The sequence below is a fragment of the Heptranchias perlo genome, chromosome 35 (genome assembly GCF_035084215.1).
Source record: "Heptranchias perlo isolate sHepPer1 chromosome 35, sHepPer1.hap1, whole genome shotgun sequence".
Lineage (NCBI taxonomy): Eukaryota > Metazoa > Chordata > Chondrichthyes > Hexanchiformes > Hexanchidae > Heptranchias > Heptranchias perlo.
In genome coordinates, this window is record NC_090359.1 from 11,381,587 (window position 1) to 11,408,310 (window position 26,724).

Genomic DNA, 26,724 nt, shown 5'->3' on the forward strand with positions numbered 1-26,724 from the left:
AAAATACAATGAAAAACTGACTCGGCCTTTCCCACTTCCACAATTTGATTTCACAGCGATTTTAAAATCTGCTCTCTGCCTCGCTCTTCAGCTCGATGTCAGAACCACAATGACAGGCAAGAAATATAAATGCCGAATTGCGCTGTGGACAGACCGGGTCTGAGTCACCAGCCCGAAACAGGGAGAGACCGATCCACGGAGAGAGAGAGACAAACAGAAAGAAAAAAGACGGAGATAGAGACATGTCTCGGAAGAGGCGCAGATGAGAAAGCAGACTCGGAAGATCTCACATACAGCAATGAAAAGGATGTATGTTTCAGTGAATCTATTTTAAAAACTTTCCACATGCCACTGTTGAAAGAAGACTTACTTTCTATCTCTTTGTTAGTCAAGGTCCAGAGAAAAATTATGTGGGGAACAGGGAAAAAGTGACAGAAAGAAAGAAAGAGAGAGACACTCAGAAACGGGTAGAAAAAGTGAGACACATATTCACACAAACACAAACACACACATTCATAGCTACATACACACTCACACAAAGACACACCGGCATGTACACACAAACATACACACACCAATAACCTGAAAGTAACACAGGACTACTTGCCAAACAGTAGAAGCAGCATGCTACAGACAGAGCTAAGCGATCCCACAACCAACGGATCTTCTGCAGTCCTGTGATGACAGTAAATTTAATTTTCCACGGACCACTGTTGAAAGAACCTTTTACATTTCCATCTCTTTGTTAGACAACGAACAACTGACTCTGTCTTTCTTTCGTTCTTTCTTTCTCTCTTTTCATGGTGAGTTGCCCCGCCTTAGTCCGGGGTTTAATTCCCTGACGGGGAGGAAGCATTTATATGACGCCAAAAGATACCTCTTGCTGTTCCAGGAAAAGTGATGCTTGGGTATGCGGCTGCAATGTGCTGCAGAGCTCATCGTTAGCATGTGGCTTCAACCTGGACTGAAGAAACCTCACACTTCACCTCGATGTCAGAACCACAATAATGAGGAAGAAATAAAACGCAGAATCGCTCTGTGAACAAACCCGGGCTAATTCACCAGCCCTAAACAGAGAGAGACAGAAAACTACTCATTATTCCAGGATCATCCTGGAATGTAAAGATACACCCGGTATCTCTTCTTGACCATAAACCGTCTTCTTGAACCCCCTGCCTCCTCCACCCTCACCACAAAAATTGCGAGCAGTTCATGGACTATTTTGTCACTAAGATTGAGACCATCCGTCCACCTGCCGCTCCCTCCCTTCCCTCAGCCCGCCAAGTCAAACTTCCCCCACGGTTCACCCCTGTCCCAACCCTGAACTTGCAACTTTCTCTAGTTTATCTCCTATCTCCCCTCATGCCCTCTCCGAGCTCATCTTGACCATGACACCCACCTCCTACCCCCTACCCCCTCAACCTACTTTCCTGGCCTCCCTGTAGCTGATATTGTTAACGGTTCCCTCTCCTCATGGTACTGTCATCCTCCCCTTCGTGCCCTGAATCCTGAGATTCCCTCCGTAAACCTCTCCTCCTTCAAGACGCTCCTGAAAACCTGCCTCCTTGACCAAGTTTTTGGCCACCTGTCCTAATATCTCCTTATTTGGCTCGGTGAGAATTTTTTTTTGTTGAAAATCGCTCCTGTGAAGCTCCTTGTTGTTTAATTCACAAATGAGGTAAATATCACACAGGAGACTCGGACAAAGAAGGTCCAGCTGGGAGTTGAACACAGGATCTCCTGTTTATTGGACAAGACAGGCGAAGGCACGGAGCCAAATCAAGCAGCAATCGCGTCCCCTGCTTTCACTGATATCCATCAGCTCCCTGTCACTGTCTGTTGGATTGAGGCCGTTTTGTCCTTCTCTATTCCTCTTGTCTATTTCCCTGTGTTTCCCGATACTGTCTGTATCTCTCTCTGTGTTTATCTCTCTGTGTCAATCTGTGGGTTGTTTCTGAACGAACACGTGTGTTTGTGTTTGTTTGTTACATGAAATAAATGAGGGGATCAGACAATTCTCCCTCTGACACTGGAGAAATAATGAGTCAAACTTTATAACAAGATATTGTTTATTGTGATGCAGCAAAGGAAACATTCCATCTTGAATGATTTCGGTTTCACTTCTGTACAAAAAGAAACTGTGACCCCAACGTGTTCCCAACACGCCGCCTTTGAAGTTGATATCAGACACACTGACATTGCAGCACAAGGTGTTGGCAGCGCGCTGAGGACCTTCGTGTGTCTCTGGGCCTTTCAGACACTTCGTGTGACACAAGATCTTTCCAATCCCCGCCAGCTCCTGGACACCGAGACATCCGTCAGAAGCAGCATTCACCACCAGGGCCGATACCTTTACCGGACTGCAGCAAATCCAATGCTGGAAATAAAAAGCAGTGCGGACAGTATGTGGAAAACAGTTAACCTTTCAGTGTTCAGACTTTAGTTCGAACTGTAAACAGGGCTTTGGGTAGATATAAACTGGGTGTGTATGAGTGTGCTGTTGTTTCATTAACTATGGGAGTGTATATATGAGTGTGACGTTCATATATGAACTGTGGGGTGTGTGTGTTTGAGTGCGATGTTTATATATGAACTGTGGGTGTGTGTTTGAGTGCGATGTTTATATATGAACTGTGGATGTGTGTGTTTGAGTGCGATGTTTATATATGAACTGTGGGTGTGTGTTTGAGTGCGATGTTTATATATGAACTGTGGGGGTGTGTGTTTGAGTGTGATGTTTATATATGAACTGTGGGTGTGTGTGTTTGAGTGCGATGTTTATATATGAACTGTGGGTGTGTGTTTGAGTGCGATGTTTATATATGAACTGTGGGGGTGTGTGTTTGAGTGTGATGTTTATATATGAACTGTGGATGTGTGTGTTTGAGTGCGATGTTTATATATGAACTGTGGGTGTGTGTTTGAGTGCGATGTTTATATATGAACTGTGGGGGTGTGTGTTTGAGTGTGATGTTTATATATGAACTGTGGGTGTGTGTTTGAGTGTGATGTTTATATATGAACTGTGGGGGTGTGTGTTTGAGTGTGATGTTTATATATGAACTGTGGGTGTGTGTGTTTGAGTGCGATGTTTATATATGAACTGTGGGGGGCGGGTGTTTGAGTGCGATGTTTATATATGAACTGTGGGGGGGGGGTGTTTGAGTGCGGTGTTTATATATGAACTGTGGGGGGGGGGGGTGTTTGAGTGCGATGTTTATATATGAACTGTGGGGGGGGTGTTTGAGTGCGATGTTTATATATGAACTGTGGGTGTGTGTTTGAGTGCGGTGTTTATATATGAACTGTGGGGGTGTGTGTTTGAGTGCGATGTTTATATATGAACTGTGGGTGTGTGTGTTTGAGTGCGATGTTTATATATGAACTGTGGGGGTGTGTGTTTGAGTGCGATGTTTATATATGAACTGTGGGGGTGTGTGTTTGAGTGCGATGTTTATATATGAACTGTGGGGGATTGTGTATGAGTGCGATGTTTATATATGAACTGTGGGGGTGTGTGTTTGAGTGTGATGTTTATATATGAACTGTGGGGGTGTGTGTTTGAGTGCGATGTTTATATATGAACTGTGGGGGTGTGTGTATGAGTGCGATGTTTATATATGAACTGTGGGGGGGTGTGTTTGAGTGTGATGTTTATATATGAACTATGGGGGTGTGTGTTTGAGTGCGATGTTTATATATGAACTGTGGGGGTGTGTGTTTGAGTGTGATGTTTATATATGAACTATGGGGGTGTGTGTTTGAGTGCGATGTTTATATATGAACTGTGGGGGTGTGTTTGAGTGCGATGTTTATATATGAACTGTGGGGGTGTGTGTTTGAGTGCGATGTTTATATATGAACTGTGGGGGGGGGTGTTTGAGTGTGATGTTTATATATGAACTGTAGGTGTGTGTTTGAGTGTGATGTTTATATATGAACTGTGGGTGTGTGTTTGAGTGTGATGTTTATATATGAACTGTGGGTGTGTGTTTGAGTGCGATGTTTATATATGAACTGTGGGTGTGTGTTTGAGTGCGATGTTTATATATGAACTGTGGGTGTGTGTTTGAGTGTGATGTTTATATATGAACTGTGGGGGTGTGTGTTTGAGTGCGATGTTTATATATGAACTGTGGGGGTGTGTGTTTGAGTGCGATGTTTATATATGAACTGTGGGGGGGGGGGTGTTTGAGTGTGATGTTTATATATGAACTGTGGGTGTGTGTTTGAGTGCGATGTTTATATATGAAGTGAGGAATGAACGGGAGGGGCAATTCCTCCCGTGGTTATATTTTCTTCCAAGACGATGACACAAAGTCCAATTTGCGGTGGTGCTGAAATAGCTCAGTTGGGAGAGCGGTTGACTGAAGATCTCAAGGTCCCTGATTTAATCCTGGGTTTCAGCACTTTTTATTTACACCCTCTCCAGTTTTATATAGAAACAGGAATCAATGTTTAAGGGATGTGGCGCGCAGTGTTTATGGAAACAGTGTAATTAACTTTGACACTTTAATCAGTTCCTTCTCCAACCCAGACTCTTATCATTAGATTTGCGCCTTCACCGAGTTTAAAATGGGTTCCTCAGTGATATAAATAAACCGGTAACAACCCCGAAACCCCAGCGGGTATATTTTTTCCAATACTGAGTGACGGTCTCGATTTCCATTGAAATTTTCAATCAGCAAATCCCAGCGGTCGTTATGAGTTTGACAAACTAATTTATGTACTTGACTGGTTCCTGGAAATGATCAAAATGGGGCTTTCCTTACCCGTACAGATAAATAAATAAACACATTCGGTCATTTCGCAAATAACAGTTGAATAAATCAAGAAATCGCAGTATCTGTGGGGAGATACTCGCTTTACCGGTGCGTCATTGTGCACTTTGATTGATACTTCACGTTATTCACATCTTACACCTCCGGGCGGCAATCAGGACTTTGCTGATTTGAGCAGAGTTCAGCGAGCAATGCAAAATTCATCCACCGTGGCTTCGGATTGGACCGAGACCCAAGACTTCTGGTGAATAAACGGAAGGAACCAACACATCAAATGATAAATGCAATAATGGCGTGGGTGGCACAGAAAACCATGCGTGCAGAGCACAATGGATTAACAGCCCATCACCTCAACCACTCGGCCACCTCGACACATGAACATTACCCAGAAAGCCCTTTTGTTTTCGTCTCTCAGTGCAAAATCCTGGACTCAGCAAGAAAGCCAAATTTCACTCACCAGTCACCAGATCCTGAAAGCTACGCACAGTTCCATGTGGCCGAGCGCTCTCAGGCGCTGGATTAAAGCTCCAGTCTCCATAGGGGCGTGAACTCGAATCCCACCACTACGAAAATTTGAGTTGCTATTTTTAGCCTCATCACCAAAACTGCTTCCTTTCAAAATCGTGCGTTGCGCGACATTGCTGTCGTTGGACCGGACCTGATGGGCATCGCCATGATCGCACGAAGGTTCGCGCTCTGTGTGGTGGTCGCTGTAACCTGTTTAGATCCGAGTCACGGCGCACCTCACTTCACCTCTTTTATCAATGTGTTCCTGATCATTTTCATCAACATCTTTGAAAGTGGCAGCACCAGTTGGTGAAACCGTTAAAACAGCATCCGGTTCCTTGGCTTAATAATAGAGAAATAGAGCATAAAAGCAAGGAAGTTATGTTAAACGTTTATAAATCTTTGTTCAGGCCTCATCTGAAGTGTTGTGTCCAATTCTGGGAACTATAATTTATTAAGGAGGTCAGGGTCTTGGAGAGGATGGAGAGGAGATTTCCCAGAATTATACCAGGGATGGGGTTTAGTTGTGTGGAGAGACTCGAGAACCTGGGATTGTTCTGCTTCGAGCAATGAAGGTTAAGGGTAGAAATAATCCACGTGTTCAAAATTAAGACGGGTTTTGATCGAGTAAATAAGGAGAAACTTCACCCACTGGCGGGAGGGTCGGCAACCAACGGACGCAGATTTAAGATAATTGGCAAAAGGGAGTTAAGGAGATTTTTTTTACACAGCGAATTGTTATGATCTGGAACGCACTGCCTTAAAGGATGGTGGAGCTCGATTCAATTGTAACTTTAGAAGGATAATTGGATGGAGTAAATCAGTTTTCGCCACCAACAAAAAATATTTATTTCAAGTATTAAAGATTGATTTATTACTGCATTTTATTGGCAGAGAACAAAAGGGGCAAAGTGCACTATGCCGTGACTCGGATTCGAACCGAGGTTGCTGCGACCACAACGCAGAGTACGAACCACTATACGATCACGGCGCCACATGTTACTCAGAGCACTTGCCCCCGCGCCTCTTCTCCCCGGAGCATTTATAAAGCTCCTTTAACGTAGCAAAACGTCCCAAGGCGCTTCACAGGAGATTTTAAACAAAATTTGACACCGAGCCACAGAAGGAGATATTCGAAGCAAAATACTGCGGATGCTGGAAATTTGAAATAAAAACAGAAAATTCTGTAAATAATCAGCAAATCAGGCAGCGTCTGTGGAGAGAGAAACAGAGTTAACATTTCAGGTCGATGATCCTTCGTCAGAACTGGAAAAGGTTGAAGATTAAACAGTTTTTAAGCAAGTACAGAGTCAGGAAAAGGGATGGGGGAGGAAGGGGAGGGGAGGAAAGAACAAAAGGGAAGGTCTCTGATAGGGTGGAGGGCAGGAGTGATTAAATAATAAAAGGAATGATGGTGCAAGGCAAGGAGGGTGGTAATGGGACAAGTAAAGAAACAAAAGATGGGTCTAGAGGAGCTGTAAACGGCAACATTAGCACCATAACCAGCACTTGCTGTTCGAAAAAAAATGTGAGCAGTGTTTATGATCTGAAGTTATTGAAATCAATGTTGAGTTCAGAAGGTTGTAAAGAGCCTGATCGAAAGATGAGGTGCTGTTTCTCGAGCTTATGTTGAGCTTCATTGGAACAGTGTAAGAGGCCGAGGACAGAGAGGTTTAATCTTCAACCTTTTCCATTTCTGACGAAGGGTCATCGACCTGAAACGTTAACTCTGTTTCTCTCTCCACAGACGCTGCCTGACTTGTTGAGTATTTCCAGCATTTTCTGTTGTTATTTCAGATTTCCAGCATCCGCAGTATTTTGCTTCTAATATCTCCTTCTGTGGCTCGGTGTCAAATATTGTTTAAAAAAGCTCCTGTGAAGCCCCTTGGGACGTTTTGCTACGTTAAATGTGCGATATAAATGGACGTTGTATTTGTAGTTGTTGTTGTTGAAACTGATTAAAGTTTCTCTGTCACCCAGTGTCCATGTCAGTGTTTCTGTCAGTCTGCAGCAGAAAGTTATCGGTTGATCAATGGCGATTACAACAATTATTCATCTTTCACAGAGTTTCATTAATTTCCTGTAATTAATGTAATCAGGTTCTTGTCGCTGCAACCTCAAACTTTAGCTCGGTGAATTAATGGTTTAGTTTGTAACAAGTCGTGTTACCTGCGCAAAGCAGCCGCACAGGAGTTCCAAATCCACCCTCTCACCACCATAAGACCATAAGCGATTGGAGCAGGAGTCGGCCATTTGGCCCTTCGAGCCTGCTCCGCCATTTAATGAGATCATGGCTGATCTGATTTTTACCTCAACTCCACTTTTCCGCCTTTTCCCCATATCCTTTGACTCCCTCGCCACTCGGCAATCACATTAACTGAACTTTACTCTGGCCCAGTGTCACCGCGCTGAAATCACGTCTTTCTCCGGCAGATGATTTTAACATCAGGGTTGCTGGTTTACGAGTGAAAAGTGATCCCGCTTCACTCTCGGGGCATTGGACAAATTTGTAGATGCCGTGTAGTCGGTGCTGAGACCACTGCTTTTCTTGATATATATTAATGACTTGGACTGGGGTGTTCAGGGTATAATTTCAAAATTTGCACATGACACAAAAGCTGGAAGGGTGGTGGAGGATAGTGATAGACTTCAAGAGGATATAGACAGGCTGGTGGGATGGGCGGACACGTGGCAGATGAAATTTAACGCAGAAAAATGTGAAGTGATACATTTCGGTAGGAAGAACGAGGAGAGGCAAAATAAATTAGAGGGCACAACTCTAAAAGAGGTACAGGAACAGAGAGATCTGGGGGTATATGTGCACAAATCGTTAAAGGTGACAAGGCAGGTTAAGAAAGCCGATTAAAAAGCATACGGGATCCTGGAATTTATAAATAGAGGCATCGAGTAAAAAATTATGGAAGTCATGATGAAACTTTGTAAAACACTGGTTTGGCCACAACTGGAGCATTGTGTCCAGTTCTGGGCACCGCACTTTTGGAAAGATCTGATGGCCTGAGAGAGGGTGCAGAAGAGATTTACAAGAATGATTCCAGGGATGAGGGACTTTCGTTACGTGGACAGACTGGAGAAGCTGGGGTTATTCTCCTTGGAACAGAGAAGGTTGTGAGGAGATTTGATCGAGACATTCAAAATCATGAAGGGGACAGACAGAGTCGATAGAGAGAAACTGTTCCCATTGGTGGAAATGTCAAGCACCAGAGGACACAGATTTGACGTGATTGGCAAAAGAACCAAAGGTGAAATGAGGAAAAACTTTTTTACACAGCGAGTGGTTAGGATCTGGAATGCACTGCCCGAGGGGGTGGTGGAGGCAGATTCAATCATGGCCTTCAAAAGGAAATGGATAAGTACTTGAAAGGAAAAGAATTGCAACCGGAAAAGGGCGGGTGAGTGGGACCAGCTGGATTGCTCTTGCATGGAGCCGGCGGGGACTCGATGGGCCGAATGGCCTCCTTCCGTGCTGTAGCCTTTCTATGATTCTAGGATTCTCGTGGGCCAAGTGAAGGATCAGGACAGATAATACCGAGAACAATTCAAAAAGAAGCACAAGTTGATGAAACCAGCGCTGGTGAAATTGCTGGGTGGATATTGAAAGGATGGGCCGTGGGAGGGGCTGGACCGCTATTCTGCAACAATTTGAGGCGCTGCTTATTGCTGTGGTTCGGGTCTTGTAACAACAGCTGAGGTGTGGCGCCGTGATCGTATAGTGGTTAGTACTCTGCGTTGTGGTCGCAGCAACCTCGGTTCGAATCCGAGTCACGGCATAACTTTCTCACCTCTTTTATCCTCTGCCACACATACTGAGAGAATGCAGCAATATTTCAATCTTTAATATATATAAGAAATATTTTTTGTTGGTGGCGAAAATCTATCCATTCCTTCAAATCCCAGCACTCTCACATGCCTGTACTTGATGTTCCACAGTTCAAACCCGCCTCTTCTCCCAGCTTTTTCTTCCTTCCACAGTCAATCGGCCGCTTTTCCTTTCCTCCTTCCATTTCATGGACACTTTCCTGCGGCATTGCCGACTCTAACATTCACTTTCCCGATCTCACGCCTTTAAGTTTGTTCTGCTCCGACCGACCGCTGTTTCTATTGGACACATGTCCCATTCGCACCAATGTTCATTTGTGCCTTGAAACCAGTCGATACATTTCGATCTGCGTGACCGCTCGACAGAGAAACACGACGAAAGCAGGGCTGGTCTCTGGAAAGACAGCCGCCCGATTGTTCACGAAATTTACTTGGGGAATCTTGTGATCCAGGGGATGGTAACTGAAGAACTGTTTTTTGTTTTGATGCTTGTTGGCTCTTTTCTCTCACCAGTTGAGTTGCGTGAGCGACGGGCAGCGCTGCAGAGCTGTGAATGGCGGTTGAAAGGTTCACATTTGGCAAGTTGGGGCGGTGCAGTAAGATCGGAAGTGTTCCGCCTTGATCTTAATAGTTCTGTTGAAACATGCGATTGAATCGAGTAGAGGATAAATGTAAAGAGTGCCAGTGGGGAAAAGGGAGCGATTACCGGCCATCAGCGAAAGGTCTTTCAAATTCTCATGCCGCAGGACGCTGTGTGCAGAAACGGCAGATTTTAAAGCGCGTGTGTTGGAAAGTAAAGTGCGATCTTGTGTGTGAGAAGAGCACAAGAAAGTTGTGCTTGAAGCTGCGTCCTTGAGGCAAGTTGCAGGTTGTCAGGAAAACTGCTCCAGTGAAAGCTCAAAAATAAACCCAGAAACTGCTGGCCACACTCAGCAGGTCAGGTAGTATCTGTGGAGAGATACTCAAGTATTTATCCAATTCTCCTTTTAAAGTTACGATTGAATCGAGCTCCACCATCCTTTAAGGCAGTGCGTACCAGATCATAACAATTCGCTGTGTAAAAAAAAATCTCCGTATTTCCTTCTAGTTCTTTTGCCCATTATCTTAAATCTGCGTCCGTTGGTTGCCGACCCTCCCGCCAGTGGGTGAAGTTTCTCCTTATTTACTCGATCAAAACCCCTCTTAATTTTGAACACGTGGATTACTTCTACCCTTAACCTTCATTGCTCGAAGCAGAACAATCCCAGGTTCTCGAGTCTCTCCACACAACTAAACCCCATCCCTGGTAAAATTCTGGGAAATCTCCTCTCCATCCTCTCCAAGACCTTGACCTCCTTAATAAATTATAGTGCCCAGAATTGGACACAATACTTCATATGAGGTCTGAACAATGATTTATAAACGTTCAACATAACTTCCTTGCTTTTGTGCTGTATTTCTCTATTATTAAGCCAAGGAACCGGATGCTGTTTTAACGGTTTCACCAACTTGTGCTGCCACATTCAAAGATGTTGATGAAAATGATCAGGAACACATTGAGTGAGATCAGATAACAGAGCACAGGCCGGGATGGCGGAGAGAGACAGAGACACGTGTTGTGATCTGTAACTTTTTATAAACACTTCAGTTTATTTCACTCCGTGTCCAACACCGTGCGATCTCCCCTGATGTGTCAGCTTTCTGTCTTTATACAGAGTGTAATGTATTGAATTGTCTCTTGGATCACACGGAGTGGTAGACGGGGGTCTGTGTGCGGAGGGTTCGGGGGGTGAGCTCTGATTCCCGCCCTCTTCTGGATTGAAAGGAGAAAAGAATGAATGAGAGAGAGAAGCGTTTTGGGAGAAGGGATGATGAAAGAATTTGTCCATGAACCTGATTAAAGTGGCCCAAAAACAAGATAATATTAAGATATCATCAGCAGAACATTAATACAAGCTGTGAAACAAAAGCAAAATACTGCAGATGCTGGAAATCTGAAGTAAAAACAGAAAATGCTGGAAATACTCAGCAGGTCAGGCAGCATCTGTGGAGAGAGTTCTGATGAAAGGTCATCGACCTGAAAGGATGTTTCTCTCTCCACAGATGCTGCCTGACCTGCTGAGTGTTTCCCGCATTTTCTGTTTTTATTATTAATATAACCTGAGCTCTCTCGAGCGTTTGTTGGTCGATTCACTGATAAAGCTGGGAATTGAGGGGAAGCTGGTTCATGGCGAACCCCAGCTCTGAATCCCCCCGGCAGAGAGTTCAAGGAATGTTTAATATAAATGAGATTCAACGACAGGATCAGAAAATCTCTCCTTGATGGTCGGTCTCATTCTCCCGAAGTGAGGAATGAGCGGGAGGGGCAATTCCACCCGGGGTTATATTTTATTCCAAGAGGATGACCCAAAGACCAGTTTGATGTGGGGCTGAATTAGCTCAGTTGGGAGAGCGTTAGACTGAAGATCCAAAGGTCCCTCATTCGATCTTGGGTTTTGGCAGTCTTTGGGTTATTTTGTTTCTTCTTCTTTGGTTCGATTCTCGAGCATTTACTTCTGCTGACATTTTTAACCGACACTGAACGGTTGGGGATGGAATGGAGAGACATCAAGGATGTCTGTATTTCGCTTTTATTTCTCTATTTCCTTCTGCCTTTCTCTCTGGTTTTTGTCTCTCTCGGTGCCCGATGAACATTTGATTTGATGCATTTGTCCTAAACTGATGCCTTTTCCACATCTCAGGGCGGTCAGACACGCTCTGTCTGTCTGTTACTGCTTGTGACCATTAACGGGAACAGGCCGCGAGTTAAACATTTATCAGCAAACCGCCAGAGAGATAACACAGCGGGAATAAAACACATTGCCTCACATTGTTAGACACCGAGTGACACAGATTGTAATGTGTGTCAGTAAACAGACCCGGAAAACAGAGTCCGAGAAAGGAAAGAAATAGAGAGATAGAAAAGAGTCATAAAAAGAAAGAAAACCCTTTCTCCACCCCAACAACAACAACAACTTGCATTTTTATCGCGCCTTTAACGGAGTAAAACGTCCCAAGGCGCTTCACAGGAGCGATCATCAAACAAAATGTGACACGGAGCCACATAAGGAGATATTGGGACAGGTGAGGTAGGTTTTAAGTGTCTTAAGGGAGGAGAGAGAGGTCGAGAGGCGGGGAGGTTTAGGGAGGGAAATCCAGAGCTTTGGGCCCAGTCGGTTGAAGGCACGGCCGCCAATGGTGGAGCGATGAAAATCGTGGATGCGCAAGAGGCCTGAATTGGAGGAGCTCAGAGATATCGGAGAGTTGGAGAGGTGGAGGAGGTTCCAGAGATAGGGAGGGGCGAGGTCATGGAGGGATTTGAACACGAAGATGAGAATTTAACATTTGAGATGTTGGTGGACTGGGAGCCAATGTCGGTCAGCGAGCAGAGGGGTTCTCCTCCTGAACGGTGGTTTGAATGTTTGAGGGGCGGGGCTGTGATAAATATCTAGATTTGATATAATGATCCCACTTTTCAACTCCCCCGAATTATTACAATGCTGACCTGGAACAATCTAGAACATACCGCAAAACAAGACATTAAGATCAATGCTTATTTTAGCAAGGAGTTTAGAAGATCCATCTGAAGAGGAGAACAAGACTTAGTGTCAGTTCGGATATGGGCAGCAGAGTTTTGGATTCAACAAATGGACTGTGAACATTTCAGGATAGCCTATTGTCTTTTCAGAAAACATGGGACAGAAATTGATCTTGGGCAATATTGGATCAGTCCAGAGCTTAGGGCCTTGGCAGCTGAAGGCACGGCCGCCAATAGTGGAGTGGTGAAACTTGGGGATGCGCAAGGAGCAACAACTGGAGGAGCGCAGAGATCTCGGATGGGTGTCGGGCGGAGGAGGTTACAGAGATAGGGAGAGGGGGGAGGTTACAGAGATAGGGAGAGGGAGGATGTTACAGAGAAACGGAGAGGGAGGAGGTTACAGAGATAGGGAGAGGCGAGGCCATGGAGAGTTTTGAAAACAAGGATGAGAATTTTACGATCAGGAGCCAATGTAGCTCAGCGAGCACAAGGGTGATGAGTGAACAGGACTTGTTGTGAATTTGGATGTGGGCAGCAGAGTTTTGGATGAGCTCAAGTTTATAGAGGGTGGAAGATGGGAGGCTGCCCTGGAGAGCTTTGGAGTAGTCGAGCCTAGTGAAACAAAGGCATGGATGTGGATTTCAGCAGCAGATGAGCTGAGGTGGGGCGGAGGCATGCGATATTATAGAGGTGGAAGTAGGCGGTACTGGTGATGGAGGGGATATGGTGTCGGAAACTCATCTCAGGATCAAATAGGACGCCAAGGTTGGGGTCTGGTTCAGCCTCAGACAGTGGCCAGGGAGAGGGATGGAGTCGGTGGCTCGGGAACAGAGCTTGTGGTGGGGACCGAACGCAATGGCTTCACTTTTCCCAATTATTATTTGGAGGAATGTTTTGTTCATCCATTACTGGATGTTGGACAAGCAGTGTGACAAATCAGAGACAGTGGAGGGGTCGAGACTCGTGGCGAGATAGAGGTGGGTGTTGTCAGCGTACATGTGGAACCTGACGTTGTGTTTTCGGATGATATCGCAAGGGGCAACATGTCGATGAGAAATAGGCGGGGGCCAAGGATAGATCCTTGGGGGACTCCAGAGGTAATGTTGCAGGAATGGGAAGAAAAGCGATTGCAGGTGTTTCCCTGGCTCCAACTGGATAGATAGGAATGGAACCAGGCGAGCTCAGTCCCACCCAGCTGGACTACGGAGGAGAAGCTTTGGAGGAGAATGGTCAACCGTGTCAAAGGCTGCAGACAGGTCGAGAAGGATGAGGAGGGATAGCTCACCACGGTCACAGAGGATGTCATTTGTGACTTTGATAAGGGCCGTTTCACTCCGGTGGCAGGGGCCGAAACCTTATTGGAGGGATTCAAACATAATTTTGCAGGAAAGATGGGCACGGATTTGGGAGGCGACAACACGTTGAAGGACTTTGGAGAGGAAAGGGAGGTTGGAGATGGGGTGATAGTTTGCAATGATAGAGGGTCAATGATGGATTTTTTGAGGAGGAGGGTGATGATGGCAGATTTGAAGGGGAAGGGGACAGAACTTGAGTCGAGGGAACCATTAACAATATCAGATAACATGAGGGCCAGGAAGGGAAGTTGGGGTTCAGCAGTTTGGTGGGAATAGGGCTGACGGAGTAGCGGGTGGGTCTCATGGTCAAGATAATAAAGAGGGAGAAAATAAATTATGTGAGTAAACTAGCAAGATATATAAAAACTGACAGTAAAAGCTTCTACAAGTATATAAAAAGGAAGAGGGTAGCTAAAGCAAACATTGGTCCCTTAGAGGATGAGACCGGGGAAATAATAATTGAAAACAAGGAAATGGCAGAGGAATTGAACAGATATTTTGTATCTGTCTTCACAGTAGAAGACACTAATAATACACCAATAATAGTAGAAAATCAAGGGACAAAGGGGAGGGAGGAACTAAAAACAATCACTATCACTAGAGAAAAAGTACTAGGTAAACTAATGGGTCTAAAGGCTGACAAGTCCCCTGGACCTGATGGCTTGCAGCCAAGGGTCTTAAAGGAAGTGGCTACAGAGATAGTGGATGCATTGGTTGTAATCTTCCAGAATTCACTTGATTCTAGTCAGGTCCCAGCAGATGGGAAAACCGCAAACGTAACAACCCTATTCAAGAAGGGAGTGAGACAGAAAGCAAGTAACTATAGACCAGTTAGCCTAACATCTGTCATTGGGAAAATGCTAGAATCCATTATTAAGGAAGTAGTAGCAGGACATTTGGAGATACATGATACAATCCAGGAGAGTCAACATGGTTTTACGAAGGGGAAATCATGTCTGACAAATTTATCACAGTTCTTTGAGGAAGTAACGGGCAGGATGGATAAAGGGGAACCAATGGATGCAGTATATTTGGATTTCCAAAAGGCATTCGATAATGTATCACATAAAAGATTACTGCACAAGATAAGAGCTCATGGTGTTGGGGGTAATAAACTGGCATCTATAGAGGATTGGCTAACTAACAGAAAACAAAGAGTCGGGATAAAAGGGTCATTTTCAAAATGGCAATTTGTAACCAGTGGGGTGCTGCAGTGCTTAGTGCTGGGGCCTCAACTATTTACAATATATATCAATGACTTGGATGAAGGAACAGAGTGTCTTGTGGACAAATTTGCTGATGATACAAAGATAGGTGGAAAAGCAAGTTGCGATGAGGACACAAAGTGTCTGCAAAGAGATATTAACAGGTTAAGCCAATGGGCAAAAATTGGCAGATGGAATATAATGTGGGAAAATGTGAAGTCATCCACTTTGGGAGGAAAAATACAAAAGCAAAATATTATTTGAATGGAGAAATACTACAAAATGCTGCGGTACAGAGGGATCTGGGTGTCCTCGTACATGAAACATAAAAAGTCACATACAGGTGCAGCAGGTAATCTGGAAGGCAAACGGAATATTGGCCTTTGTTTCTAGGGGGATGGAGTATAAAAACAAGGAAGTCATGCTACAACTGTACAGGGTGCTGGTGAGACCACACCTGGAGAACTGCGTAGAGTTCTGGTGCCCTTATTTAAGGAAGGACATACTTGCATTGGAGGCAGTTCAGAGAAGGTTCACTCGGTTGATTCCGGGTATGGAAGGGTTGTGTTATGAGGAAAGATTGAACAGGTTGGGTCTATACTCATTGGAGTTTAGAAGAATGAGAGGAGATCTTATTGAAACATACAAGATTCTGAGGGGACTCGATAGGGTAGATGCTGAGAGGATGTTACCCTCATGGGGGAATCTAAAACTGGGGGACATAGTCTCAGAATAAGGGGTCGCCCGTTTAAGACGGAAATGAGGAGGAATTTTTCCTCCCAGAGGGTCGTGAATCTTTGGAATTCTTTACCCCAAGAAGCTGTGGAGGCTGAGTCATTGAATACATTCAAGGCTGAGTTAGACAAACTTTTGATCAGCAAGGGAGTCAAAGGATATGGGGAAAGGGCAGGAAAGTGGAGTTGAAGTAAAAATTAGATCAGCCATGATCTCATTGAATGGCGGAGCAGGCTCGAGGGGCCGAATGGACTACTCCTGCTCCTATCTCTTATGGTCTTATGGTCTTATGAGCGCGCGGAGAGGGCATGAGGGGAGATAGGAAAGAAAGGAGAGAAAGTTGTGAGTTCAGTGCTAGGCAGGGGGGAACCGTAGGGAAAGTTTGGCTCGGTGGACTAGGGGAAGGGAGGGAAGCAGCAGAGACAACTGAACGGATGGTCTCAACCTTAGTGACAAAGAAATCCATGAGTTCCTCGCACTTGTTGTTGGAGGTGAGGGTGGCCGGGGGAGGGGAGAGGGGTTTAAGAAGCCTGTTCGTAGTGAGGAGAAGCCGGGGTTATCTTTAAATTCTAGGATGATCCTGGAATAATGAGCAGTTTTGGCAGAGAGCAGGACCTGATGGAGCTTTAAGTGTTCCCGCCAGATCTGGCGATGAATGGCTGAACCAATTACCCGCCATAAACGTTCAAGTCTGCGACCTTGGTCTTAAAGGATGGGAGATGAGGCTGCACATCACATCCCTTAAACATTGTTACCCGTTTCTGTCTGAAACTGGTGAGTGTGTAAATAGAAAGTAACAGAAAAAACATTTTAATCCATCAAACTTAATTCTGATCATTATTATAGCATGAAACCTGAACAGCCCATCCCTCAAACACTGATATAAAACCAGTCCCAGGACCCTGAGCCGCTGTGAAAATGCTGTGATCCCGACCTGATTCGAACTGATCGGGAGTCATAAGCTGTTAATTGCGGCACGAGGTGGATCCGGATCCAGAGGAGGGAGATCGGTACCGACCGCCGCCGGGACTCTCGGAGGGCGAGAGGCGGAAGCAGCAGCAGCCAGACCGCCTCAACAATGGGTTCGATTTTATAAGTAAAGAACAGGTGGGTTGGGGGCGGGGGTGCATTGAAAATTGCCACCATTTCAGACCCGCCTCTAACCTGCCAATTTCCCGTTTTCACGGGGGCCTGACGAAGGGCGGGCGAACAGCCCGCTCCCAGGGTGCGGGTCGGGCCTTAAAACCTTTCAAGGAGGCTTCAGGCATCCAATTTTACTAATTCCCGATTTCAACCCTTGGGGGCCAGGATTCCTGGGCCTTCTGTTTTACTCCTCGTGAAAGGAGGTGAGAAGGTCTGAGAGGAACAGGTAGGTGCCTAGAAAGGCACAGCTTGTGGGCCTTGAGGAGCAGGAGTGCTTCCCCCAGGCCCAACAAACCTTCCTGCACAGACACCCAGCTCCCCCTCTGACCGCCGATCCTGATCCTCCCCCTCCGACCCCCGACGCTCCCCCTCCGATCCCGGACCCTGCCCCTCAACGATTGCTCACCCTTGCAATGACCACTCATCCCGGCCCCCACCCCATGACTGACCCCGGATCCCATCCCACATGACTTGTGACCCCCGTGACCACCTATGCCCGTCCATGCCTCGTGCCTACCCATGCCCCCCCCACCCCATCGATGCAAACAAAGACTTACCTGCAGACTTACCTGAAGACATTCTCTCCTTGGCTGGTCGACCGTCCCACAGATACCAGCCTGTCAATCAACCGGTCAGTCACACGGGAGACCGACAAAAAAAAAATAAAAGATGTCCTTTCGTCAAAATCGTAAGGATGTCCGGGAAACCCGTACTAATGGGTTTCCTGACCTCAAATTGACCCCCGCCCCTTTCCCGGCTCCGTTTTAAAATCACCCTCATAATCTCTGAACATCAACCATGGAGTGGAGTGAACAAATAGGTGGCAGCTGCAGTTTAAGGCAGAGAAATGGAATATGTAGAGAGAGATGGGTAGGGAGAGGGAGGGATGTGGAGAGAGAGAAAAGGAAATTCAGAAAGAGGGAGGGTGGATAAAGAAAGGGAGCAACTTAAACAGAGAGGAATGAACGGCAGGCAGAGAGATCCAGGAACGGGGCAAAATGTGGGGATTGTGCAGAAAACGGGTCAGCAAAATTGCAGAGAACAGAGCCAGGCACAGAGAGAAAGTGGATAGGGACAGAGTGGGAGGGAAGAGAGAGGGTAAAGAGCGATTGATGGGGATGATAGAGAGGGATGAAAAGGAAGTGAGAGAGTGAGGGGTAGGGAAACAGTGAGGTGGACTCAGAGGTGAGAACTCGGTTGGGAGAGAATGGGAGATGGGGAGCAAGGTAGAGAGGGATGCGGATCGAGTGAAAGGGACAGGGAGGAAGAGAGATACACTAGTGTGCAAGGAGTTGGAGGCAAATAAGCAGCGCAGCAGGAATAGTGAGATAGGCAATGGGAGATAGAGAGGGATGAAGACAGATACAGACCGTGTCAGAGAGAGAGGGAGATAGAGACGTGAACGGGAAGGTGGGAGACAGAGAGACAGGCCCACGGACAGCTGTGTTCGTGCTGCAGGTCAGCCATTCTTTAAGGTGATCTCAGCTATTTAGATTCACAGATTATTCATTTAATGGAGATTTCTTACAGTAAAGAGAGAGCAGGTCCCCAGTGACACCGGGACCAGAGTTTTATTAACACAGTACATGGAGATTTCTTACACAGTCCAACCCTTACTGGCAAAGTCACACATTGTACAAAAGGGATCCAACAAACTCGTGAAATTTGTCACTCAGTTACAAAGAGGGTTATTCATATGTCAGTGATGACGCCCTGTGTACAACTTGCTGTCTGCAGGAACTGAGCTAACTGGAGCAATGTTAACTTTTTAAAAAAATTCTGTGTCCCTGACCCTGTCTCCCCGTGTGTACCTGACCCTGTCTCCCCGTATGTCCCTGACCCTGTCTCCCCATGTGTCCCTGACCCTGTCTCCCTGTGTGTCCCTGACCCTGTCTCCCCGTGTGTCCCTGATCCTGTCTCCCTGTGTGTCCCTCACCCTGTATTTGGTGTTTTCCCCTTTCACTGTCTCTTTCTTTGACTGAAACTTGGCTGATGAGTGGTAACACTGTCATACAAGGTACTTTCTGAATCCTCACTGCCTGTCTGTACAATTCACCTTCTCCCCTAACCGCTGTGGTGTTGCCATAGATCTCTTCCAAACACACATTGGCCTCACCCCTTCCTGCTTCGTTAACTTCTCTTCCTTTGAGCATTATCTCTGGACTCCACCTCTTCAATCACCTCCCCGCCGGTCTCCATACCCCGCCCTCCCATTCCTCAATTTATCAGATCTCATAGGTAATATGTTGAGGGACAGGAAACAAATCAGTCCCTCCAAGGTTTGCCCTATCCTACCTCTGCAAACGCCTCCATCTCCATGTCCCACACTCTTTGGCCCTCCAACACTGGCCTTCTGTGCATTCACTCGTTCCTCGGTTCCCCTTCTGCGGCAGTGCCTGCAGCTAACCCGGCTTTACTCTCTGTTAAACCCTTCCGCCTGGCGGCCTCTCTCCTCCCATTATAGAAAATAAATATACTGACTGATGGAAATTGCATCTCCTCCTGTGAAATTCCTCTATCGACTATTCTAACTGAGTCATCAGCCTGATAATTTTGTTTAAAAGACTTAACGGCCGTTTTAAAACAGCAACGGACCTTCTGCGACCTGGAGGAGTCTGTGTTTCATGTCTACAAGGAGTGTGAGAGGTTGCAGCCCCTGTTCCACTATTTAAAGGGGCTACTCCTCAACTTCTGGCTGCGTTTCAGTCCCACGCTCCTCGTCTTTGGCCACCGACTGAGGAGGAGGGCGGGTCAGTCAGAGGATCTCCTCCTGGGTCTGGCCAAGGTGGCCATCCACAGGTCCAGGTTAGACCTGGCCCGAGGGGGTGGTAGCTCCGACTGCCGGCCTCTCTTCCGTGGCGTTGTCCGCCCCAGGGGGCCCTGGAGAAGGAGCACTCGGCGTCCGCCGGTTGCTGGAGGCTTTCCGCGACCAGTGGGCACCGTCGGGGCTGGACCGTACAGTCGACATCAGCAACAACTTAATGATTCAATTAAATAAGTTTCTTTTGTCCTTCTTTGTATGATTTGGGTTTAATTAGTTGTGCCCCTTAAAAAGAACAGCAACTGAATGTGGAAACATTCCTTCACTGTGATCAACACCAGTCATTCCCAGACTATTGAGGACCAACGGCTGTTAAAATATCACAGACACGGAGTTACAGGAATGTTTTAAGGGGGCCCAGAAATAGTTAAAAGAGAGAATTAACCCCACAGATGCTGTAGGCGGGGCTCGATTATTAGTCCGGTCCAGTGGAAACTAATATCCAGTCGCTAATTCACAGCCCTTCCTCCGGACAATTACATTTCAGGTCAGACTCCCTGAGGACGTGTTTAAAAAATGATCTGAATACAGGAACATGTTTTGATAATGTTACTGTCTGTTGCTTTTGCTCATTTTATGTCGGGTGCTGTCAAATTTAACTTTGATCTAAATTTTGACAACAAATGTCTTTAAAGGAGATATCGATGGCCCTGATGCTGAGTCCCTTTGGTAAATTGAGGTGATAATTGTGATATGGAATTGAGTTGTGATGTTGGGAGTCCATTCCTGCTTCACTTCAACCGTTTTCCTCATTTGATCAATTTATCAATTAGAGTAAACGGATATTTAATCGCATTGAGCAGCTCCTCTCTGAACTTACTCTGGGTCACTGTGTAAATGGCCGTGTTCGTGCAGGAACTCAGAAGCTGAAGCATAATTCCCGCTTGTTCGAAGTTTGCGAAAGGATTATGGAAAGATCTGCGGTTAAAGATGCTTTTGATTCGATAATATAAAAAATATACGACCGTTGTCATCCAGAGCAGGATAAAACTGCCGGATATGGCAAAAAGTAAAACGATGGACCTTCTGCGGTTCTTCATCTCAGGGTCCTTGTCATTCTCACCATTGCTGAGGTCCCGGAGGCTCCTTCGGGCCCGACTGGCCACTAAAATGCGTCTGACGGTGAGAGCATTAAACAATAAAATCAAACAGAATGGAAGCAACGGGGTTAACAGCTGTTCAATCCAAGAAAATGCGATCCATGTGGGTAGAATATAAAACTGTGATGATACACGACAACCCCACGGTATATTGTTAATTGTTACATACGGATACGGAACATACACGAAGGGCCGGGGAATGTTCTTTAAACCGAACAGCGCGCTCAAAGTCACGATAATCACAAGTGAAGTTTTCTCGGTGCAATATTTTGTTTTCAGCTTCTGACAACTAATGGCTACAAAACGATCAAAGGTAAAAGCGACCGTTAACCAAACAGAACTGTCTGTGGCAGCAGGAGCCAGGAAGAGAATGAATCTGCAAACAGGAGTGTAGAGCAGGAAAGTGATCCCCCAATAAAGATGAGCAATCCGATATAAGATCACATTACAGGCAATCACCAGGAGATCCGCCGTCGCCATGGCCACCAGGTAGCGAGTGATACATTTGGAGAGACCGCACTTTCCACGGGACAGGATCACAATCGCCAGCAAGTTCACTGAGAGAAAGAGAGAAACAGAAACAGTGAAATCACCAACCGGGCTGATCAATGAGCTCTCAGTTTAACCGATGTACATGGGCTATGATTGTGTTTATTTATTGGTTTTTCCCCTTGGCTTCTGCCTCCTGTTCCGAAGGGGCAGCTCATTCTGGGAGGTTCCTTTCGGGTGACGGTGGCCCCGGGATCCCTCACCCGACAGCTGAGTCCTCACTTGTGATCCTTGAGATTAAGTTTATTCAGTCGATTCCGACACTGGGAGGTCCACGGGACAGGACGTCAACAAATTTGAAAGCAAATGCGACAAGATAATTTCCCGTAAATTAGGCAGACAGGCTGGTGGAATGGGCGGGACATGGCAGATGAAATTTAATGCAGAGAATTGTGAAGTGATACATTTTGGCAGGAAGCATAAGGAGAGGAAATATAAGCTAAATGGTACAATTCTAAAGGTGGTGCAGGAATGGAGAGATCTGGGGATATGTGTGCACAATTCTTTCAAAAAGGAATTGGATAAATACTTGAAAGGAAAGAAAATTGCAGGGCTGCGGGGAAATGGGACTAACTGGATTGCTCTGACAAAGAGCCGGCACCGGCTCGATGGGCCGAATGGCCTCCTCTGTGCTGTAACTACTCTATGATTCTAAGAGATGGATCCCAGAAGCCGCGCTACATAAGAACAAATGACCGCCAACTCTCATTCATGTTCTCCAGCTAAACCCCTCTCGAATTAATGCCAAGTCTGGTTTCCCCCACTCTCCACAATAACATACATGGGCAGCAGCATGCAGTCATTAGTACAAAAGTACATAAGAACATAAGCAATAGAAGCAGGAGGAGGCCATCCAGCCCCTCGATCCTGCTCCGACATTCAATAAGATCATGGCTGATCTTCGACCTCAACTCCACTTTCCCGCCCGGTTCATTCTCTTGGAATCTCAAAATCTATCGATCTCAGTTTTGAATATATTCAATGACTCAGCATCCACAGCCTACTGGGGTAGAGAATTCCAAAGATTCACAACCCTTGGAGTGAAGAAATTCCTCCTCATCTTAAATGTCTGACTCCTTATCCTGAGACAATGCTCTCCAGTTCAAGACTCTTCAGCCAGGGGAAACAGCCTCTCAGCATCTACCCTCTCAAGCCCTCTCAGAATCTTACATATTTCAATGAGATCACTTCTCAATCTTCTAAACTCCAGAGATTATAGGTCCATTCTACTCAATCGCTCCTCACAACCCTCTCATCCCAGGAATTAATCGAGCGAACCTTCTATTTATAAGCTGTAGTTCAGTTGGTAGCACTCTCGCCTCTGAGTCAAATGGTGGTGGGTTCAAAGCCCCACTGCACGAAAGTTGCACCAACAATCTCGGCCGATCTTCCAGTGTCAGACTGAGGGTGTTGCTCTGTCGGTAGATACTGTCTTTCAACCAACATCTCTAAAAAATCAAATCATTTGGTGATTATCACATGGCTATTTGTGGGACTGTGTTATGAGCAAATGAGCTGTTGTGTTTCCTACATTACAACAGCAACTACACTTCAAAAGTACTTTATTGGTTGTAAAGCGCTTTGGCAGGTCGGGAAAGGCGTTAGGTAAATGCAAGACTTTCTTTCTTTTCTTCATTGCATCCCCTCGAAGACAAGTATATCCTTCCTTAGGTAAAGAGACCAAAACTGTACACAGTATCCAGGTGTGGTCTCACCAAAGCCATGCACAATTGCAGCAAGACTTCCTTACTCTTGTACTCCAACCCCTTGCAATAAAGGCCAACATTCCATTTGCCTTCCCAATTGCTTGCTGTACCAACATGTTAACTTTCTGTGTTTTGTGTACAAGGACACACAAATCCCTCTGAACATCTACATTTAATCGTTTCTTATCATTTAAAAAAAATCTGTTTTTCTATTCTTCCTACCAAAGTGAATAACCTCACATTTCCCCACATTATACTCCATCTGCCACCTTCTTGCCCACTCACTTATCCTGTCCATCTCCCTTTGCTCACTCTTTGTGTCCTCCTCACAGCTTACTTTCCCACCGAGCTTTGTATCGTCAGCAAACTTGGATACATTGCACTCGGTCCCTTTATCTAAGTCATTCAAATAGATTGAAAACAGCTGTGGCCCAAGCACTGATCCTTGTGACACCCTACAAGTTACAGCCTGCTAACCTGAGAATGATCCGTTTATTCCTACAGTCACCTTTTTTCACCAAGCCCTTACAATACTTTAAACATCAAATGCATAAAAGTCCTGTAAAGTCATTGCGGGAATATAATTATGATCTGAGAGGAACATTTGATGGGAACACAAGATTGTACCTTCAACTCAGGAGGACAGTTTCTGTCACATGTTTTATTTATCTGATATGTATTCCATTTGTTCCCTGTCCTTCTATCCTGAAGACACTGACTCATGCCGGGATACACAGCCGCAATCTGCTCTCCGGAACCCCAGGCGATCGGTCCTCGGGAAACACGACAATCTCACCCGGTCCTTCCTCACCCGATCTCCACAACAGGCGCGCTTTCACCAGGAGGCAGTGGATTACACTCAGGACTGTGCGCCCTGCCTGTTTTACCCCTGCCTGGCCAGGGAGCACCAAGGACACATTTAGACCCCAGACTCGACAGTTCAGCACAGAGCGAGGGTGAGTTACTCGGTGCATTGACCAATGGTACAAGGATGGAAGTTTTAGCTGTATCACAAAACTTTGCAAAATAACATTCTATGTTTACCAGACTCAGCGTTGAAATAGTTCAATGTTCTGTTACTTACACCATACGTGCTGATAATGACCTACCAGGTAACCCAATTGCTGCGAGAATAGGGTAATAAACTGCTTCTGTCTCCGCAATTGCAGGCACATGCATTTCTCTGTGGAGACGATTAATTTCGATGCTGTAAAGAGGTATGCGGGCTTCAATGTCAGGTAACGAAGTTAAAGCAGCGAGATACTTATAGTTTAAGTAAACCTCTCATGAGACAATTAGATCGCATATCTGCTGATATTGCTTACAGACTCTTGAACAAACAGGTTTTGGTCCCATCTGACCTTTGACTATCACAATCATGAAGGAGACGGAACATTACACATCGACCAGCTGAGTAACCTTTTGGAACAATGAATTGTACAATGACAGAGCCACAATTTCTAAGTTAAATATATGAAATGAAGATTGAAACCACAAGCACACCGTGCAAGAAATATCGAAACTCAGTTCATCAATGTGAAAGTTCTACTTGAATTTTCTGTACTCCCATTGCCAGCCTGGTCCAACTATTCCCTCTATCGCCACCGGTAGTTTGTGAATTGTAATTCAGTTTAAATGGAAAAAAACAAAATTAACCTGGAACAAAAAGTGACTACGAAGCTGTCAGGTTATCCTAAGTGGTTCACTATTGTCGTTTAGGGCAGGAAACCTGCCGTGCTTACCGGTCTGGCCTATACGTGATGATGAACTGCCCTCTGAAATGGCCAAGCAAGACACTCAGTTGAATCAAACCGCTACAAAAAAAGGCTGAGAAGAATAAAATCGGACGGACCACTTGGCTGCCTCCCAAGCATCGAATTCGGACATGACAAAGGCACACCCAGCCCAGTCAACCATGAAAACTCTTCCAACATCTGGGGACTGGCGCCAAAGTTGGGACAGCAGTCCCACATTCTAGTCAATCTTACAGAATCAAAGCTATCAGCAAAAGTCCCATCATCATCCTTGGGTACATCCTCTCCCACCGGCAGGTCTGACCCACCAGAAGTGGATATACAGTGTGGTGCGAGTGACCCTGGAATTCTTCAACATTGAGTCTGGACCACATGAAGTCTCAAGGCCTCAGGTCAAACATGGGCAAGAAAACCTCTTGCTGACTATCACCTATCACCTCGCCTCAACTGATGAATCAGTTCTCCTCCATGTTGAACACCACTTGGAGGAAGCACAGAATATACTTTGGGTGGGGATTTCAATGTCAGTCACCAAAAGTGGCTCAGTAAAACCACCATTGACAGAGCTGGCAGAATCCTGAAGGATATAGCTACTAGACTGGGCTTGTGACAGTTAGTGACAGAAACAACATAAGGTAACAATCTACTTGACACCGTCCTCACCAATCCACCTGTCACCAATGCATCTGTTCATGACAGTATTGGTGGGAGTGACCACCGCACAGTCCTTGTGGAGACCAGGTCCCAACGAGGAAGCCCTCCATCGTGTCATGTGACATTCTCAACTTGCTAAATAGGAAAGATTAAGAACAGATCTAGCAGCTCATAACTGGGCATTCACGAGGCACTGTTTTGCCATTGGCAGCAGCAGAATTTTAATCCACCACAATCTGTAACCTCATGTCCCGGCATATCTCTCACTCCTCCATCACCATCAAGCCAACCCTGGTTCAATGAGTAGTGTAGAAGTGCATCTCTGGATCAGCATCAGGTGTAGCTGAAAATGAGATGTCAACCTGGTGAAGCTTCAACACAGGACTACATGCTAAACAGCGGAATCAGTAGGCGATAGACAGAGCTAAATGATCCCATAACCAACGTATCTGGTCCAAATTCTGCAGTCCTGCCATATCCAGTCAAAAATGGTGGCGGAGAATTAAGAAATTAACGGGACGCAGAGGCTCCCTGAACATCCCCATCCTCAAAGGTGGTGGAGCGCAGTATGTGAGTGCAAAAGACAAGGCTGAAGTGTTCGCAGCCATCTTCAGCAAGAAGCACCAAAGGGATGATCCTTCTCAGCCTCCTCCTGAGGTCCCCACCATCACAAATGCCAGTCTTCAGCCAATTCGATTCACTCAACAAGATATCAAGTCACGGATGAACGCACTGGACACAGTAAAACTATGTGCCCCAACAACATCCCAGCTGAAAACGTGTTGCAGAACCAGCCAAGCTGTTCCACTACATCGACAACACTGGCATCTACCAGTAGGAAGAATAAGGAGGCCTCACACTACTTGGATAATAAAAGTCCAAATTGGATGGAGGACCAAATGGTCTAGGGGTACAGATACACAAATGACTAAAAGTAGTGACGCAGATTAATAAGGCCATAAAAAGGCAAATCAAGCACTGGGGTTCATCTCTAGAGGGAAAGAATTCAAAAGCTGAGAAG

At 45.8% G+C, this 26,724-nt stretch overlaps 1 protein-coding gene and 1 non-coding gene across 2 annotated transcripts in view; one reads left to right on the forward strand and one right to left on the reverse strand.

Annotated features, from left to right (window-relative positions):
• LOC137302345 (zona pellucida sperm-binding protein 3-like) overlaps nt 1–26,724 on the reverse strand; it is a 1,023,493-nt gene that overhangs the window by 690,031 nt on the left and 306,738 nt on the right. The gene's annotated exons all lie outside the window — the stretch shown is intronic.
• Nucleotides 9,005–9,076, forward strand: trnah-gug (transfer RNA histidin (anticodon GUG)). Its single transcript has one exon. It is a non-coding gene; the product is annotated as a tRNA-His (tRNA).